Source organism: Sorex araneus, chromosome X (assembly GCF_027595985.1).
Source record: "Sorex araneus isolate mSorAra2 chromosome X, mSorAra2.pri, whole genome shotgun sequence".
Taxonomy (NCBI): Eukaryota; Metazoa; Chordata; class Mammalia; order Eulipotyphla; family Soricidae; genus Sorex; species Sorex araneus.
Genome location: NC_073313.1, coordinates 208,496,448 through 208,515,118, shown reverse-complemented (window position 1 = coordinate 208,515,118; position 18,671 = coordinate 208,496,448). Strand labels below are relative to the sequence as shown.

Genomic DNA, 18,671 nt, shown 5'->3' with positions numbered 1-18,671 from the left:
ACAACCATGCACAGCCTTGATATCTTAACTATATGGTTAAAAGGTTACAGGGATCATCATTTTTGTGTGTGTGGTTCTTTTCTGACCCATATGTTCTAATAACCCACGTTTCTTGGTTTTTCCTTTTTCCTTGACTTTTTCCTTTTATTTAATTAAGAATTTTTTTTTATTGAGTCATGGTGATATACACAGTTACAAAGCTGTTCATGCTGAGGTTTCAGTCATACAATGTTCCAACACCCATCCTTTCACCAGTGTACATTTCCCACCACCAGTGACCCCAGTTTTCCTCCCATAGAGCCCCCCACCCCCAGCTCACGGCAGACACTTCTCTCTCTGTCTCTGTCTCAGTCTGTCCCCCTTTCTCTCTCTCCTTCTCCTCCTGGGTACTATGGTTTGCCATACAGATACTGAGAGGTTATTTTTGTCCTTTACCTACTATCAGCTGGAAGTTTTTATCCAGAGTGATCGATCATTTTCAACTATAATTGACTTAGTGGCTTTTTTCTATATCCCAACTGCCTTCTCCCCCCAAGAGTACTGTAGACTTTTTTTTTTTTGGGGGGGGGGGGTGCGCTGCAGTTAGTTCTCAGAGCGTGTAAGGGAGAAAGAGATTCTGCTCTCTCCAAATCCCAAACTCTGTGGGTGACCCCAGAGCGTTTTGAAACCGTCGTGGCTGATGGAAAGTCATTCCCAAAGGCAGCGGTATAGTTTGACCATAGGCTCCCAATCCAAGGCTGGCAGGAACCCGCCTCTTTCCCGGGGAAGACCGGGGAGAGGGTCCTGCAAACGGTGGCGGATGCGTGAGGACCGTGGGCCTTCTCCGTGGGTTCCACTCCGCTGCAGACTTCACTTTTAAAATGCATCTGGCCTTTAAAAGGGACAAAGCTGTCCTTCGGGGTGCGGGAGAGGAGACTGCAGGAAAGGGACTGGGGTGGACACTTAGTCCTGTTGCCGCTCTCCTGCGGGTCCCGGCCCCTAGGGCGGCGTCCCCCCACCCCCAGAGAGCTGGGGACGCCAGCCCCAGCCCCGCCCCAGCCACGTTCCTGGGGGGGAGGGGGCTGGCGGCTGGGGGCGCGCCCCGGAGCGGGCGGGAGAGCGCCGAGGGCCCGCGGCGCTTCCACGTGTGGCGGGGCGGCAGGGGGGGACCGGGAGCCGAGGGGGAGGGCTCACATCGCAGCAAAGTTCCCGGATGGTCGCAGCCTCCCGGCGCCCAGAGCTTTTCCTGCCCGCTCGGCTCAGCCCTACGGACCCGGGAGAAGTTTCCCAGGAAGAAAAAAAAAAAAATGCCCAGCGCGCCGCGGGGTCCTGCAGCCGCCCGGAGCCGCTGCGCGGTAAGCGCCGCGCCGCCGCGGGGGACACGGGGTACCCTGGGTGCGGGACTGTGTCAGGGGAGACCCCTGCCCCCGAATCCGCCGGTGACCCCCCGCGAGGGGTGGGCTTGACTGTGGGACGCCGCGGGGCAGGCGGGCGGGACGTCGGGGCCGCGAGAGGGGCGCACCTCGGGGCCCTGGGCAGCTGCGATCCCGGGGATGCGGTGGGGGCTCCGCTGACCCCGGGCCCCGCCGCTTCTGCCGGTGGAGAGGGTGAGAGGGGGGTACCCGAGACCCGCCGCTGCCCAAGTTACTGCGCGGTGGGTCAGGGGCTCCGCGGGGATGCGCCGGGGCCGCACCTTCGTCCTCGGCTGGGACTGGGTGTGTGCATGGGGGTACCTCGGGGGCGTCCCGGGGCCAGCGTGCGCCCCGGCCAGGCCTCGCCTTCTTCGTCAGGGGCGGGAGCGGGAAGCGGGGTCCTGCCCATCGCACGGCTCGGCTCCCCCACCTCAGGCCCGGGACCCCCGACCGCCGCTCGCGCGCGCCCGCGACTCAGCACGGACTCCTGCGTCTCCGGGCTGGACCCCCGCGTTCCGCCGTGCGTTCTGACCTTCGGGCCACTTCCAGGCCGCGCTTCCCTCCGCCCCCACCCCCCAGCCCCGAGGCCTCACCCCAACTTTCCGGACTGCTTGCTTGCTTCCCTCCCTTCGGCCTCGGCCTCGCGCCTGCCGGGGAGAAATCAATGCCCTCCCACCCCTTTTATTTCAATTGTGCAAAAAAGATCAGGAAAAGTTTGCAAGTGTAAACGGAACCGGCTGGCCCCGTGGGGGTGACCCCAACTTTTCAACTGGTGGTTAGAGTCGGAACTGTTTGCGATGGACGAAGGGCGCGTCTGCTGAGGACGGAGCCTGGCTAGGTCCTGGGTCCGGTGAAGCCCGGTGGACTATTTCCCTCAACACCCCCCAGCCCCCACCCCGGCCCGGCGCTGCGGGCTCCAGGCTTTCTCCCGCGTCCCCGGAAGCCTCTCGGCTCGGTTCCAGTGACGTGGGGCGGCCAGGGAGTGGAGAGGGGGAGCCACGCTCTTAGAAATACCCGGGTCGGTCATTCTTGTTCCCTGATCCCCACCCTTGCTCCAAGCCCTCACTGAGCCCCTGGACTGTTCCCTCCCCGCAAGGGGGGACGGGGCTCCTTTGCCAGTTTCCCACGGCAGTTTCAAGAACAATCCTTCATTTAAAATCATCAACATTTTTTTTTCTTCTTAAATACACCTCTCAATTACAAATAAGTCCAAGCGATTTTCGATTTCTGTTTATGTAAATTTTCTTTGGACTTTCTGCAGCTTGCCCAGGCCATTTCGTCCCTCTTTTCAGGGCGCACACAATGCCGCTTTCTCCTCAGTCTGTGTATATTCATGTGCCTGTCATGGTGGAGTTTTCGGGATGCGTGGGCGGATCAGACCCTCGGCCACGCCGGGAATCTATCACCTGGTGAATGGACCAGTCTGCAGATACCGCTGATGCATTTGAATAACATCTTTCAGTCTTGTGACCTCTGCCGCCATCTCTGCCATTACTCCAGTTCTTGGAGAGGTCTATAAGTGCCAGGGTTAGAGTGGTGTGGAGCAGAGAATCATTAGCCAAGTAAAGACAAGTTATGTCTGGAGCAGTTACATGCCTGGAGAGGATGCCCCCTTGCTTCCCTGGTTGCACACATGAAGTGTCTGTTGTGTGGTCTGCTCCTCTTGGTGCCCCACAGCATGTCACACCACTTGAGCCTTGCTCAGGACAACCCAGAAGGGAACCTTTGAGCCTCCTGCATCTCAGGGTATGAGGATCCAATGGAATGCTGAAGTGTGAAACCAGGGGAAAACAGGCACCCCTTCATATTTGAGGGCCGCTCAGACACCAGGCAGGCGGTGACCCCAAGAAGCGGGGGAGGGACTGATCTGGTGCTGAAGTGACAGGAGGAAGGCTCAGATCCAGAAGGCTCTACCTTTCCTGTTGCCCATCTTAGGTGTTCAGGTCAGGTCTGAGTCCTTTTTTGAAGGGACACTTTTGTTGCGGATCTCTGACGCTATCTGTGGAATATTGGGGTGTTCCTAAGCAGAGTTGTGATTCTCGGATCTCATATACTTGTATAGTGTACTGGAAGAGAATGGAACTAAACCAGAACATCTTTTATTCATTGCTGTGCTTTATTCTCAAGTGTCTTTTCAAGTTATCTTCAAGCGTCTTGCACTTTATTTGATGTGAGACCCAAGAAATACTACAAGTGGTGAGGTGCTTGCCTTGCAAGAAGTCTAGCTGGATTTGATCCTCCTTTCCCCATATGGCCCCTAAGCGCTACCAGAACTGATCCCTGAGCACAGAACAGGAGTAAGTCTTGAGCACAGCTAGACATAGCCTAATTCCTCTCCTTACACCCCCCACCCAAGTATCTGCTCTTCGTGATTCTCCCAGAAGAATCTTCAGGAAACCTACCTCCAACATTGTCCCTCAAATTCCTACTAATTTTCAGAGGTTTTTCTGCTGCTGCTCTAAACAATCCACCTTTATGCCGTGAAGCTCGAAAGTTTGGGGAACTTATGTTTGAGGACCAGCCATACAGTCTTAAATCAGGTCCTAGCTAGGATCAAGTTAGACACTCTTCCACTTTGTTAGCCTGGCAACTGGGCCCTGTGATTTGGGGTGAGGCGGGAGATGCAGGTTACCCATCTCTAAACGCTTTCCTGGTTTCAGACAGCAGGAATGCATCATAAGTGTGGCAAATATGACACTTTTTAAGGTACAGATGCAATGCAGGGAATTTAGGGCGAGTAGAATTGCTACCAGCTGGAGGTAGCCAGTCCTTCTTTCATTTATTTGTCTGTTAAACAAATATTTATTGAGTGTTCTCTATGTGCCAGACTGAGAAAGATGAATGGGCTCATGCCATTGTGTCCCACCTTCTCTGCTCCTAGACACCCGCTGGGCCCCGCCTCCTGTGACTAATGCTACTTCCTCTGTAGAGAATATGGTCAGGTCAAAAACTGAACTGTATACTTTTGAATGATAAGAACCCGACCCGCACCAGAATCTCAGGAATACCTTGAATTCATTGAGTAAGGCTGTTCTGCTAAGTGCACTTGACTAGCTTTAGAGGGTGCTGGATCTCAGCCAGGGTGTGGCCAGTAGTTTATAAAAGCAAGATTCTGTCAGTCTGGGTGAAGTCCAGGAAAGCTACCTCACCCCTCAGCAGCCCCCAGCCCCTTGGTGTTGCTGACTGCTACCCTCGGCAGAGTCTCCTCCAGATTCACCCGTGAGGTGGACAGAGGCTTCCAGACCCACTTGTTCCTTTACCTTTAAAATGAGGACATTCTACACAGTCATTATTATTATGTATGGTGTTTTTGGTTTTTGGGTCACACTCAGTGGTGTTCAGGGCTTACTCCTGGCTCTCCATTCAGGAATTACTCCTGGCGGTCCTCAGGGGACCATATGGGATGCCAGAGATTGAACCTGGGTCAGACGCATGCAAGGGAAAGGCCCTACCCCCTGTGCTATTGCTCCAGCCCTACATGGTCATTATTGGGCTTCAGTGACGCCGTGGATGTGGATGATGGAGCAGATGATCCAGGATGATGCTGTATTTATGTGACTTTATCTTTTTTTTTGTCTTTTAAGGGGATTTGGGCCACACCCAGTGGTGCTGAGGTCTTAACCCTCGCTTAAGGATCATTCCTGGAGGAAAAAAGGGGACTGGAGGCAGGGCTGGGGATTGAACGAGGGTTGGTGGTGTGCAGTGCCAGCACTTTAATCCCAGTATTACCTCTCTGCCACCTCTCAAAGAAGATTCTTCGTGCCATGAGTCTGCGACCTACAGAAACTGCCCTGTCGAGCACATGTTGCTGAGATGCTCAGGGCAGATAAAGGGCAGGAAGGCAAAGGCAAGATGTGCTATGTGCCTGGTCTTTTGACACCAGGAAGTGTCAGGGACATTGTCACAGCACTCATGTAGTGGCCATGGGTGAGGGAATGACAGAGATGCATCTGCCACAGGATCAGAACCTGGGTTCATGGGGTGGTTGCACATTTGTTCCCTGGCTTCTGTGACGGGCTCTGAACATTTTGACTCCGGAAGTGTGCTTACCATAGCAGTCTTCAGAAAACTTGTAATATAGTTAAGAGCTCAAGAATAATGCATTCATACTCAGGAAAATAGTGCAGCTACAATAAACAGGAGACCATTACTGTACTCACAGTCACCACAGACACATGACTTTTCATTCATGATTTTAGAAATTTCAGTAAGTAAGATTGGCACTGGCAATATCATACCACTGTGGCATTTTAACATTGCTTATTTGGTACATTTATTCTCTCCTGACAATTCATCTTTCCAGTAAACTCAGTTTCTTATTTTTAATTTTCTTTGATCTCTTAGTTATTTTAAGTGAATCTATTTTTGAAAGCTTCCTATGACCTGGACAACCTTTCAGAAATTCCCCTCTCCCTCCCTCCCTCCCTCCCTCCCATCCTCCCATCCTCCCTTCCTCCCTCCCTCCCTCCCTCCCTCCCTCCCTCCCTTCCTTCCTTCCTTCCTTCCTTCCTTCCTTCCTTCCTTCCTTCCTTCCTTCCTTCCTTCCTTCCTTCCTTCCTTCCTTCCTTCCTCTTTTCATTTGTCCTTTCTTTAATATTACCACTTACTATGTATCTTGTAATTTAATCCTTCTGTAGTCACAACTTTGTGAGGAAGATTTTATACATGCAAATGAAACCTGGGATTGAGAAGTTAGGTTTCTTATGCCAGATCACAGAGCTTGTATTAAAACTTGGAGCTGATTGGTTCCAAGCTCAGCATTTTTAACATGTGCTTCAGCTTTGGTCATAATAGACTCCATTTTTCATGTACTGGTCTCCTGCTAAACTATCCTTTTCCTTTCCCCTGGACATTCCTTTGTATTATTATTTATTCTCTTCATGTTGCTTCTTCTCTTCTATGTTGAATCTTATTTAGCCCCAAATAATTGAAATGGCTAGTATTAAATAAAAGAATATGCCTAAAATAAATAGGAGACAGGGTTACTTAACATTTTCACAAGTTTAGTAACTTCTTGGTGGTGGCAGGGATGCCTCAAGCAAAACTCAGGGATGCTCTCAGGAATACTTGGCCAACTGATGGTTCAGTGCTAGGCCCACAGTGCAGGGGGCCCATCAGGACTACATCAGGGAGTGCTTGAACACTGTATAGTCCTGGAATCAATCGGAGGGCTCGAGCATATTAGTCATATGCTCCGGTCCTTAGTAGCTTCTGTAAACCTGGTTCAGTGTAAAACCATGCTTCTTAAAAAGAGCCAGAATCTCATGAGCTCATTCCTCCTTCTTAGTGATTCCTGTAACTGCAGGAACTCCACCTGTGGAGGACTCTTTCCTATGTTGGAAGTACTTGTCTCTCATCTCCCTCATTAGATCATAAACCCTTTCAAGGTAGTAACTTAAAAAAATCATTTTTATATTCCCTCAAAAATAGTCATTCTTGTTATAGTCCTTCTTAGTATTGGTTGAATAAATTTCATTTCTGCCACTTGAGCTATAAAATTTGAGTTGTGGATCTTTATGCTTTATGGAAGAGAGTCTGGTTTCTCAAGATGCTGAGAAAGACGTATCCTAAGAGTGGGCCTCCACCTGATTGATATTTATAATACCGCATTACTTTTATGCATGTGATAGCTTTGAGTGCTGTACATCCCCCAATGCTGACGAGGGGGGTGGGTGGGAGAATGTAGTGCAGAGATTGAACTCAGGACTTCATACATGTCAAGCTTGTGCTCTGTCACTAAAACTCAAATGCTAGTTGGCTTTTTATATATTTGCCAATGAGCAGTAATAATGGTCCTAATAGTGAAAAAATGAGATTTTGTGCTTTCATGGGAAGGGTGACAATTATTATTGTAAAATGTAAGTAGTGACCTTTCCTGGTCAAATTCCCACAACTGATTCACTTCCTCATAAAAAAGGGGGGGGAAGGTTAGGCCACGCCCCCACCCCCTGTGGCTTCATCTTTTTCTTTGAAGTTGGGGACAAAAAAGGGAAAGAAGTTTAAACAACACTGAAAGATACGGTCTAGTCTCCTCCCTTACCCCCATACCCGCCCCCAGGCTGCCACTGGCTACATTGTTATGGAGGGGGTGGATGGGATAGTGATAAACCTTTCTCTCAGGTATGAGGTATTTGTAGGAGGTATGGTGAATAAGATGGAAAATTGAGAGCCACATAGTTTCCTGGACTAGTGGAGTCAATTACTACGCAAAATAAAAGTTTATATATTTTCTATTTTTCTTACAGTACAGGTACCATTTAGCTAGCTAGTATTTATTAGCACAACGGGTAGGGCATTTGCCTTGCACGTGGCCGACCCAGGACAGATTCCTCTGTCCCTCTTGGCGAGCCCGCAAGCTACCGAGAGTATCCTGCCCACATGGCAGAGCCTGGCAAGCTAGCGGTGGCGTATTCGATATGCCAAAAACAGTAACAACAAGTCTCACAATGGAGACGTTCCTGGTGCCCGCTCGAGCAAATTGATGAACAACAGGATGACAGTGCTACAGTGCTACAGCATTTAAATATCTTATTTCTTTCTCATAAGCAGTACTTTATATGGATGGTGTACATCTTAATTCATTTTATTTGTCTTGGAATGGGGGTTGGGCCACACCCACTTGCATTCAGGGCTTACTCCCAGGTCTGTGCTCAGGGATTACTTCTGGGATGCTGACAGAACATATCTCTCTAGCCCCATTTTAGTCTGGGGGGTGGTGGGGGTGCCACACCTACCAGTGCCTGGAGGACCCTGTGGTGCCGGGATTAAACCCACATTCTTGCAAAGAATGTGCACTAGTCAGTTATCTCTCAGGCTCTTAATTCATTTTAACAGTAAACACTGTTAAAATGAAAGTAATTTCATTACTTTCCTGCAATTTGCCTCCTTCTACTCCATCGTGTCCACATACCTAGTTGAGACTAAATTATGTGGCAATTGTTTGCTCTACTTTTTTAGTAGTTCTTAGAACTACTTCTGGTTTCTTTTTAATCGCTATATAGCTTTCAACTCTCTGGACATACATCTGTGTATGTATATGGTGTGAGTATCATTACTGGTTGTCCACAGTCATCAGAATCTAGACTACCAGCTTCAGACCACCAACTCACTTGTTCTTGCTAAGGATGCCCAAGTCAGCCCACTGAACCAAGTCTAACAATCAACCAATTCATTGACAGAATTTAGTCATTTCATTGGCAGTCAAACCAAAGGGGTAATTGGTAGAATTTTTTTTTTTGCTGTCAATTACTGTGTGTCCCCCTCCCACTACCACCCCCCCTTCTCAGAAACCTCCCACACACACTAGATGCTGGAGACACTCTGTTGATTGAAGATTCTGGGCCTGTGAGGCAGGCCCTAGGAGATGGCGTAATGCAATGTTGAAGTGTTGAACATGTGATTCAGTATTTCCTGAAACCCTGAAACTCCCCGCCCCATCCCCCAGATGAGATTTTGAAAGTCAGAAACCTTCAGATGATGGTTGGAGAAGATTTTGAGACAACATTACCCCTCTTTTTCTGAAAATGTAAACAATGAGCTCAGCATCTTAACCACAGTCGTTTTCCTTGATGGGGATGGGTATTACAGGCAGGTGGGCCTGAAATTGAAGAGGAGAGAGAAGCAGGGCAGGCACTGCAGGCTTCCAGGAAGTCTTGGGATAGGATTGACAGCGTGCGGGTGGGTCGGGGAGCAGGCAGTTCTGGGAGAGGGGGCCGCTGAACCATCTCTTTGACTCTCCCAGAAGCCACGAGGGACAGGAGAACAAATTTTTAGCTGGTATTGAAAATTCTGATTCAGTTTTTTGAGGATGTAAAAAGGCAATTGAAAGTCTCTGAAAAACATAGAGCAGTATACTTTAAGCAGTGTCTATTTTACATCTATTGGCCCAGAGTTTGACTACCATGAATGATTTAAGAAATAACACAAAACATCAGTCGGTGTATTAAAGTCCATACTGCGTTTTTTCCTCTTAGAGTTTTAGCATTTTCTTTTGCTTGTTTGCTTTCCCCCCTTAAGTTTCACCTTTTGAGATAAACTAAAATATGTTTATTGTTAAAAGTGGGACTTTCTTTTGTGTGATACACTACAAACTTTTGAAGTTAGAACCTCATTATTTAAACATCATAATTACTCCTTCCTTAATCTCTTTTTGATGATAAATTGGGAGAAGTAAAAAAAAAAATCTCAGTTGCCTAGAGATAACTATGCAGAGGGTATTATTGTATCATTTTAACCATGACATTCCTTTCTGCATAGAGTTCTTGTTTACATCATCTCTACTTTGCTCTAATCCATGATGTGTCTCTTCAAGTCAGAAGGGCTTTTTGTTAACTATCAGGCCTGTGTTCTGGCCTTGTAATTCAGTCTCTGCTTCCTTGTTTTTGCTGAAAATGTGTCTCACTTTTGAAAAACCAAACTGCATTCTGGTAGCTTGTTGAGAAAATATGTATATATTGCTTGCTTGACATATAAGGTGAAAATATAGGCATCTGTAAAGAAAAATGAATGATTTTTCTACCTCCCAATTCTATTTCCTCCAGGAACCAATATTATAGGTTCAGGATATAATTTTCATCTTTCTCCTGAATTATATTCCTACATATAAATGTATGTATTTTTCTAGTAAAAGTAATCATGTTTTTCTGTTTGTTATTTTTAAATTTTCATTTACTTATTTTGTTTTGGGGCCAACCCCTGCAGTGCTCAGGGATGACTCCCAGTTCTGCACTCAGGTATCACTGCTGACAGGGCTCAGGGTGCCAGATAGGGTGCTGGCGATTCAACCTGGGTCAGCTGTGTGCAAGGCAAGTGCCCTACCCTCTGTATGATTGTTTAGATCCCTTTTATTTTGTTTTGTTTTTTTCTTAACTGAACCATAGCTACACAACCATGTGTGTTGAAGACATGCAGTGTGTTGATCTGGTACTTTATATGGCAATATGGTCACTGCTGCAGTGTTAGGATTGTGTTACCTCCATCACACATCATTAGTGTTTCTTTAGTGGGGTAAGAGCATCTAATATATTTAAAAGTGTATTTAAACATACTTTCAAATACGTAATCTAGATGTTACTCTAATCACAATGCTTCCCCTTAAATCCCTAGAACTAATTTGTCTGAAGTTTGCACTCCACCAGCATTCGCCTGGTCACATCCCCAGCCTCTTAAAAGTCCCCTGCTACTATTTCCATGAGTTTGACTTTTCTCACATTGCACAGATAAAAGACAGCATGTGTCTTTTTTCCTCTCATTTATTTTATTGTGCATAATGCTTCAAGCTCATCCATGTTGTTTGCCAAGGGCAGGATTTCCTTCTTTCTCATGGCAATATTCCACTGTGTACACTATGTCAACGCTTTTCCATCCATCCGTCCACTGATAAACACTAAATCCTATAAATAATATAATAATATTGCAGAGAACACAGAAGTGTAGAAACCTCTTTGATAGCCACAAGCATTTTTATTCTAACATAATAAAACAGCATTAATTTTCTCCAATTTTAAAAAGAAAAAATTTTATTTAGCTCTATCTCATTAGGTGAGAAAGCTCAGAGAACAGGGGCACATGCCTTGCACACGTAAGGATCTGAATTCTATCTTCAAAATCACAGGGCCCCTGTACACGGCCAAGTATAACCCTGGAGGGCCCTACGCACTGCTAGGTGTGGTCCTGGCGGTGCCCAGTCCCGTTGGACCTGAGCAGCACTGCATTGCTGGGCTGGACTGAGTATTGAGCCATCAAACTGAGACTTGCATAGCCAGGCTGAGTATCACTGGGAGTGCCTCTGGGCCCCCCCGAATGTACTTGGGAGACCCCCCAAAATAAATTAATTATTTTTTAAAAACCTCTAAGTTAGGTCATGGCTGGTTAATATGGCATTCTTTACCTACTTAGCTCTTTTCAAGTTCTGTGTGACAACAGCAGTTCTTTATTGAACATCTGTGTGTGAGAAAAAGTCAATGAGTTAGTTTGAACATGCTTATATATATAGAAGCTTCCATTTCTGTTTGTCGGAGTCCCCAAAGTACATTACTTTCCAAAGGTACAGTAATTCACAATCCTACGATTTGAAAATATGTTTCCTCATATCCTTGCCAGTGTAATTCATTTTAGAAGTATAAACTTTCTAATCTCTTTTTTCTGTTTCGTTTCAAATCATTTCTTGAGGGAATACTTGTCACTATCTTTTTACTGTTTTTAAAAAGCATCTGTTCTTTCACTTGAATTATACATGCCTTGCCTTTTCCTTAATTTTATTTTTTAAACCCATATTAGTTTTCTTTTTGATTTATTGAGATTCTGTAGTTTACAATACTGTTATTTATAGTTTCTCATGCGCATCATTCCAACATCATTTCTTTAATTTTCTAATGAGTATATGATTTGTCTTATAGAGCTGGAGAAAAACCACAAACTTGTGTGTAAGCCTTGGAGCATAATTGTTCTATATTGAAATGAAATTTTTAAAAAACCCACTTGATTTCTATGTATAATAAAGTACTGGCTCTTCAATTCCAGCATTTCCACCTAGAAGTTTATTATTTAAAAAACGGTTTCAGGGCCAGAGAGACAGGACAGTGGGTTCAGCACTTGCCTTGCAAGTAGCTGTCCTGGGTTGATCCCTTGGCATCCCACATGTTCCCTCAAGCACCACAGAGAAGAGATCCCTGAGTGCAGAACCTTGACTAAGCCTTGAGCATATATGGGTGTGCCCCCAAACCACCAAAAATCGTTTCAGGAAATATAAACTATTTGGTTTTCTGGGGGCCCACACACATCCAGCAGTGCTTGTGGGCTACTCCCAGTGATGCTCAAAGGATCATTAGATACTGGGTAAGTTTGCCACATGTAAACCATATGCTCTAGCCCTATCCCAAATATAAGTTTTAATGGGAAGAATGGGAACTTACAAAATATGAAGCTGGGAAATTTTAAAGGAATTTTATGCTTGCAAAGCTAACTGGTTTTCTCTCTTGAATTCAAAAGTCTAGAGACAGAGTTTCTTTGAGAGCATTTGTTATAAGTTATGCTGAATCACCAGAGGAAAAAGTGAATCATAGGAGATAGGAATTCAAACCTGGATCGTTGTTCAAGTCCCCTGTCCTGTTGTTACTATTTGTTTTCAGGGAGGTGAGACCAGATTCCCCCTCTCCTGTCCTTGTAGTTGCTGAGTTCATTATAAAATTATTTGTATATAACTTGAGCAGTACATTGGCTAATCAGAAACAGCTGTACAACTGGATTCGTTTATATGAACAGAATAACTAAATCAATCAGCAGAATTTTTTTTTGTATTCGAGTAGTTCGGGCCAACATTGTGCAGCCTTGAATAATAACAGTGCTTTGTAACTAAGCTGACACAGATGGCAAAGAGATTGTGTCTGGGCAGCAGAAGTTGGACCTGAAAAATAAGTTCCCTTCATATCTGCCATAGTAAAGTCTTACTCTGTTCTTAATATCGTAAAGGCTATAAACTTGTACAAAAGGACTTCCTGGTTTAAAAAGGAACATAATGGCATCATACCCTCCAAGGGCTGGGTCTCCTGAATGAGACCCAATTGTCCAGTTCAGTGTCTCCTGAAAGATGAGTTTCAGACTGCCAGGCCTGAATAAAAGCAAGGCCCTCATGCAAGGAAGATGCCCTCGATCAGACAGAAAACTGACAGAGACAGGAGGGGTTGACTCAAGAGGCCACAAAACAGGGAGAAGACACAAGATCCTGAGGAAGACTGATGCTGCATGCTTCTGTCCCTGGCCAGAGGAATTCCTCCGCATGCTGTATCCTATTGCAGAGCTCCCGGCTCCGGGAAGCTGAGTGAGTTCACTGCGTGCAGCATCTTCGTCTGTTTCTCCAAAACAGTCTTCATTGAGATTGGAGCACATAACAGAGAAGATCAAATGAGAAATAGAAATCAGTAGGCCTCCAGTTCTCCATGTGTGTCCATGTGCTGAGGGACCACGAATCCCTTAAAACTCAACCTCCATTTAAAAACATGGGTCCTTTTCAAGATCCCAAGGCCATTGGCTGGTATCCTAAAGCTGAGCCGGGCCCAGAGAGCCCAGCTTGTTCTGATGTGGTTTCTGCCTTGCTAGGAAGTTCCCATTGCTCTAGCCAGTGAATGACATAGAGACCAGGGGAAATAGAACCTGGGGGATTGACACCATCTTCTTTTACTGTATATTCTAGTTTGGGATTAGAGTTTGCACTCACGCATGTCTTGAGGTTCCATTATACTAAAGTCAGGGGGTGTTTGTCCCCTCTGTCCTTCCTTCACTTGACTTAACATTTGGCTCTGCATCTCTATCCATTCTCAGAGACACCAGTGACTCATGAAAATTAAGTCACAACCAGGTTAACCTTTATTAACCAGGTCCTTTGCTTTAATTCCTTTTTCATTGACTCTTCTAGCATGGCAAAGTAAAAAAGAGCAGACCAGGTATTCAAGGCCTGTAGTCTGATCCCAGGCTGGTAGCTGTCCAATGATAATCTGTAGGATGGGGAGAAGATTGAGAACATGCGATGTCTGCAATGTCTAGGAAGGACAGACTTAATGTCTCCATGTCAGGCAGTGTCTAATCAAGATTATTGATAACATTTAACTTACTGGTCAGCGAGCTGCTGAGTCTGAAATTTTGCCTTGACTATGCATTTGATAAATAGGGGCTAGGGAATAGGAAAGATAGTTGATCACATTTCTCATGTGGCTAAATTGTATATGCACATGTGTGTAGTACATAAACATCAAGCTATAGGCCAGACAATGCATAGAGTTCTTTATTAATGCTGAATTCTCATTGTATACTTGCTGGAGGGAGAATGTTGGCTATTATCCTGAAACATCCTTCATGATGTTATTTGTGGGGATGGGATTTGAGCCAAATGCAGATCTCGTTTTGTTTACAGCTAGCGAAAAGCACATGACCTCACTGGATGCACGTGTACATCCATTCTGTTCACCCTTTGCCTGGATTAGTCACCCACAGCCACAGCCTCAAAACCCAGTCCTCTCCCACATACAGGTCTACGCATATGCACACACAGCAGGCACTCATATACGTACCACTGGCTTACCCACATAAGAGAGAAGCAGGAGGCAGGCATCCCTGGGGAAGCCTGTTGAGTGTTGCTTTATGTCCTTATATCAGCCCTTGTCCTGGAAGGCAGAAGTCATTGTTTACGCAAGAGCCCTTTGTACATTCTCAGACCAAGCCCTGTGCACCGGTGACTTGAAGTGCACCCTTTGTCGGGTGTTTGCTGCAATGGTGGTAATTTTAGGGAGTGGGTAACTATGCCCACCTGGGGCTTTGTTTTGGAAGAGCCACCAGGCTTGGTTGATGTTTGTGACAGCTCCTGGTGGAGACCCTAGCTTTTGTTTCTTTCCCTGGTCTGAGGAACAACACATTGCAATTTTGTGGTAAGAAACTCGGATGACATCCAAAACAACCTGTGCTGTTCTTGCTTCTTGGGGTTCCTGCTAATGTGATGTTCTCCAGGGGTACTGTTTCACCAGAAGTTGGCTTCATCCTGCACACTGAGACACAGATTTGGTGGGAAAACAAGGAGGTTGTTCCAGTTATCATTTTCTTAGCTGGAGGAACCAGTTGGGATGAAAGATGTATGCCGAAAGTAGAAAATGGACCAAACATGATGACTTCTCAGTGTCTGTGTTGCAAGCCATAATGCCCAAAAGTAGAGAGAGAGTATGGGGAATATTGTCTGCCATGAAGGCAGGGGGAGGATGGGAAAAGGGGGGTATACAGGGAATATTGGTGGTGGGGAACGTGCACTGGTGGAGGCATGGGTGTTTGATCATTGTGTAATTTTAACCCAAACGTGGAAGCTTGTAACTATCTCACAGTGATTCAATAAAAATTTAAAAAATACATAAAAAAAAACAAAAACATGGAGGTTAGATGGGCCTAGCCTGTAGATAGGTAAAGCACCTGAAGCTATCTCCTGGCATCAGGGGTTCCAAGAGCTTATAGAGAGCATCTGTGGGGCATGTGACTTTTATCTAGCATGAGACAGTGGTGCAGCAAGGACATTGGATGTACAATATGGCATTAAGTACAGCAGTGGTGTTGGGATTACAGTACAGTAAGGTACATTAAAGTACAGTGCATCCTAAGAGAAGGAGTTGCAATCATGTCATCATAAGATAAGCATGTTTACATCAAGGGAAGTTGGGCAAAGTCATCACAGTTGTTTACAGCAAGAAAAAGGGAGTTCCCTGAATCAGGGGGCCTTGTGGTTTTGCAGTTAACACCATATCTAAGTGAGGTTTGAAATATACATTATGGTACGTGGGAAGGCTCTAGAGGCACACGCTGGTAAAATGGTGCCCGGTTGGGCCTTCTGCCATACAGAGAAGTCAGACACATTTCTCCATCTGGGAAACTGAGCATTGGGACAGGGGCCCAAGGGAACCCAACCAGCATGTAATACGGTTTATAGAATCAACACTATGTATATCCTATTACTATATGATATTAAGTGTGACATATAACAGAGCGAGGCTGTGCTGAAGAGAAAGTGCTTTCTGAGTTCAGATGCGCATGAGAGAAAGAGCCACTGTTCTCTCTTTCAGCTCTGTCCCCAGCAGCACAGAGGGGGGAGAGGAAAAAGGAAGGGGTTTCCCGCGGTGCAGAGCATGTGGAGGGCAGCAGATCAGCAGGGGCGAGAGTCTGTCAATTTTAAGGTGCAGAGAAGCCCCGGCCCTGAGACGGGAAAGCACAGGGGATTGCTGCTTTTTCAATGTCAACTCACTGGAGTCGGGAATGAATTATTTGTTCTTCAGGTTTCTAGTCATAGCTCTTTTTAGTTGTACTTGGCGTGACTCTCAAGCAGTGCCTGGGGTCACCCTGGCAGTTCTCAGCTAACTGGGCCAATGGGATAGTGCTAGGGTCCGAAGATGTGGCTGCTGGGGTAGGGGCCTGAGGCATCCAGGGCTGCACACAGCAATGCGTAGGGAACCATCTGGTGCCAGGGATGGAGCCAGGATTAGCCACATGCAAGGCCTGTGCCTTAAAATTTGTATTAGCTTTCTAGCCTTTTAATTGTGTTTTTTTTAATGAAACAAAACAAAAACGTTTTCCCTTCCCATGTTGTTGTTGCTGTCTTCATTGCAACACTTGTTAGCAGTGCTCATACACATTTGCAGTGCTCACATCCTTGGCTGCCATGCCCTGAAGTCACACATTCATTGTGGCAGTAGGGATCTCACATGCTCTGCTGCCAGGATTATGCTTGCCCTGTAGGGCCGTATAGGTATACTCAGTGATTGCCCTCAGCCAGAGAGTGAACTCCCAGCGTCATACCTGCAAGGCAGACATTCTTCCACAGAGCTGCATCCCTCTTGGAAGCATTTTTAGGCAGGTAACAATAACCTGGCAATTATGTATATAAATATAATGATAATCACCAGTACTAACAGCATGTAACACAGCTAGAGCTACCAGGTAACTGTCTAAATGGCTCTAGATGAACTCACTGAGTTTGTGTAACAACCCTCCGGGATCAGGCAGTATTATTTTTATTTTACAGGTGAAGACTTTGCAGTTAATCCACTTACCCAGGTTCATTTAACTGACTTGCAAATATGGGATTCAGACCAGGTCCTGTGATTTCACCACTCTGAACCCCGGTGACCCCTCATTTCTTCAGGAAGGGACTTGCACTTTGTGGATATAGGTGGTCCCAGATTTTCTTCAAGCAGCTGGTTGAAGTTCTAGGCTTTTTGTGTCTCTGTTTTCCTGCACATTTCTCAGTTCCGGTCCTGGCCCCTGTGAAAACTAAGCTGGAAGTAGTGAGGACCCACTGTAGATCCACCAGCTAAAGGTTCTGTGCCTGCTATAACTTTGGCCTGAATCTTCTACTTTATCACCTGGTACCCATCACAGATACACATTGTCAGTGACCCTCTAAACTTTAGCTTTAGCGCCTCAAATGAGGAATGCTGCCTGACAGACTGGTGTCCCCGCCTAGTGCCAGGTTCTGATTCAAAGATAATAGTATGTTCCACGTAACTATTTATTTATAGATGAAGGAATTCTCATCTATAAAAAGGTAGACTGGCACCTAAGAAGTAAGACAGTATGTAAGACCTTGCACACAGCTGACTCAGGTTTGGTCCCCGGCAACATATATGGCCCCCCAAGCCCTGCCAGGAGAGACCCCTGAGCACCACTTGGGTGTGGTCCAACCCCTTCACACTCTCTCAGAAGAAAAAAAAGAGTAAACCCTTTTGTAGAATCCAGAATGTTCGAGCTGGGAAGCAAAGAGAAGATTAAGATCATTTTGTCCAGTCTGTCATTTTAGACGTGAAGAAAGAGGTCCCCAGAAAATTAAGTGAACTCCTCCAGGCCAGTGGTTAAGTTGGTAGCAGAACCAAGTCAGGTACCTAGGTCTGCTTAGTTCTAGATTTCTTTGCCCTGCCCAAGATTGCATAAAAGAGTCCATAAGTGACTCTTTACAATTAAAGAGTGAGTTGGGGCTGGAGCGATAGCACAGTGGGTAGGGCCTTGCACGTGGCTGACCCGGATTCGATTCCCAGCATCCCATATGGCCTCCCGAGCACAGCCAGGAGTAATTCCTGAGTGTGTGAGCCAGGAGTAATCCCTGTGCATTGCTGGTGTGACCCAAAAGCAAAAAAAAAAAAAAAATTAAATTGAAGAATGAGATGTTGGATGGTCTATATTTGTTGACTGGGCAGCATAAGGGAACATTGCCTTAAAGATGTAGATGTAGAGGGGCTGGAGCAATAGTATACCACAGGGCCTTGCACGTGGCCAACGGTTCGATCCCTGGCATCCCATGTGCCCCCCCTACATCCCGAGTACCACCAGGAATAATTATTGAGTGCAGAATTAGGAATAACCCCTGAGCATCGCTGGGTGTGACCCAAAAAGGACAAAGGGGAGGGGGCGGGGAAAGATGTGAGAGAGTCAGGACTAGAGCACATGCTACCACTCCTAGCACTGTGTGGTCCCCTGAGCATTGCCAAGAGTGGCCCGAGACCACCACTGGGTGGGAATGTACAGGCTCTTCCTCCCAATGCATGAGAGATGTTGCTGACCACCTTCTTCAGTACAACACCAAGGAAGCCAAGCAAGAGAGCGGCAAGGCTGTGTCCAGTGGCAGCTGCTCCTGGGGAGTTTGCAGCCCTGAGCCTCTTCTGGCTTCTAGAAAATCCCTGGAAGTCGCAGATCTGTGCCTGGTTCCTTCAGCTCGTCAGCAGTTTTGGAGGAGAGGTGGGTCAGACAGACTCTGCTGAGAGC

The 18,671-nt window shown here is 46.3% G+C and overlaps 1 protein-coding gene across 1 annotated transcript in view; it reads left to right on the top strand.

The window, feature by feature from the left end:
- The first annotated feature begins 1,091 nt into the window (after positions 1-1,091).
- The window catches only part of WIPF1 (WAS/WASL interacting protein family member 1), a 124,404-nt gene continuing 106,824 nt past the window's right edge, over positions 1,092-18,671 (top strand). The window contains exon 1 of the mRNA XM_055122864.1: positions 1,092-1,334. The gene's annotated coding sequence lies outside the window, so the exon portion shown is untranslated. The remainder of the gene's footprint in view (positions 1,335-18,671) is intronic.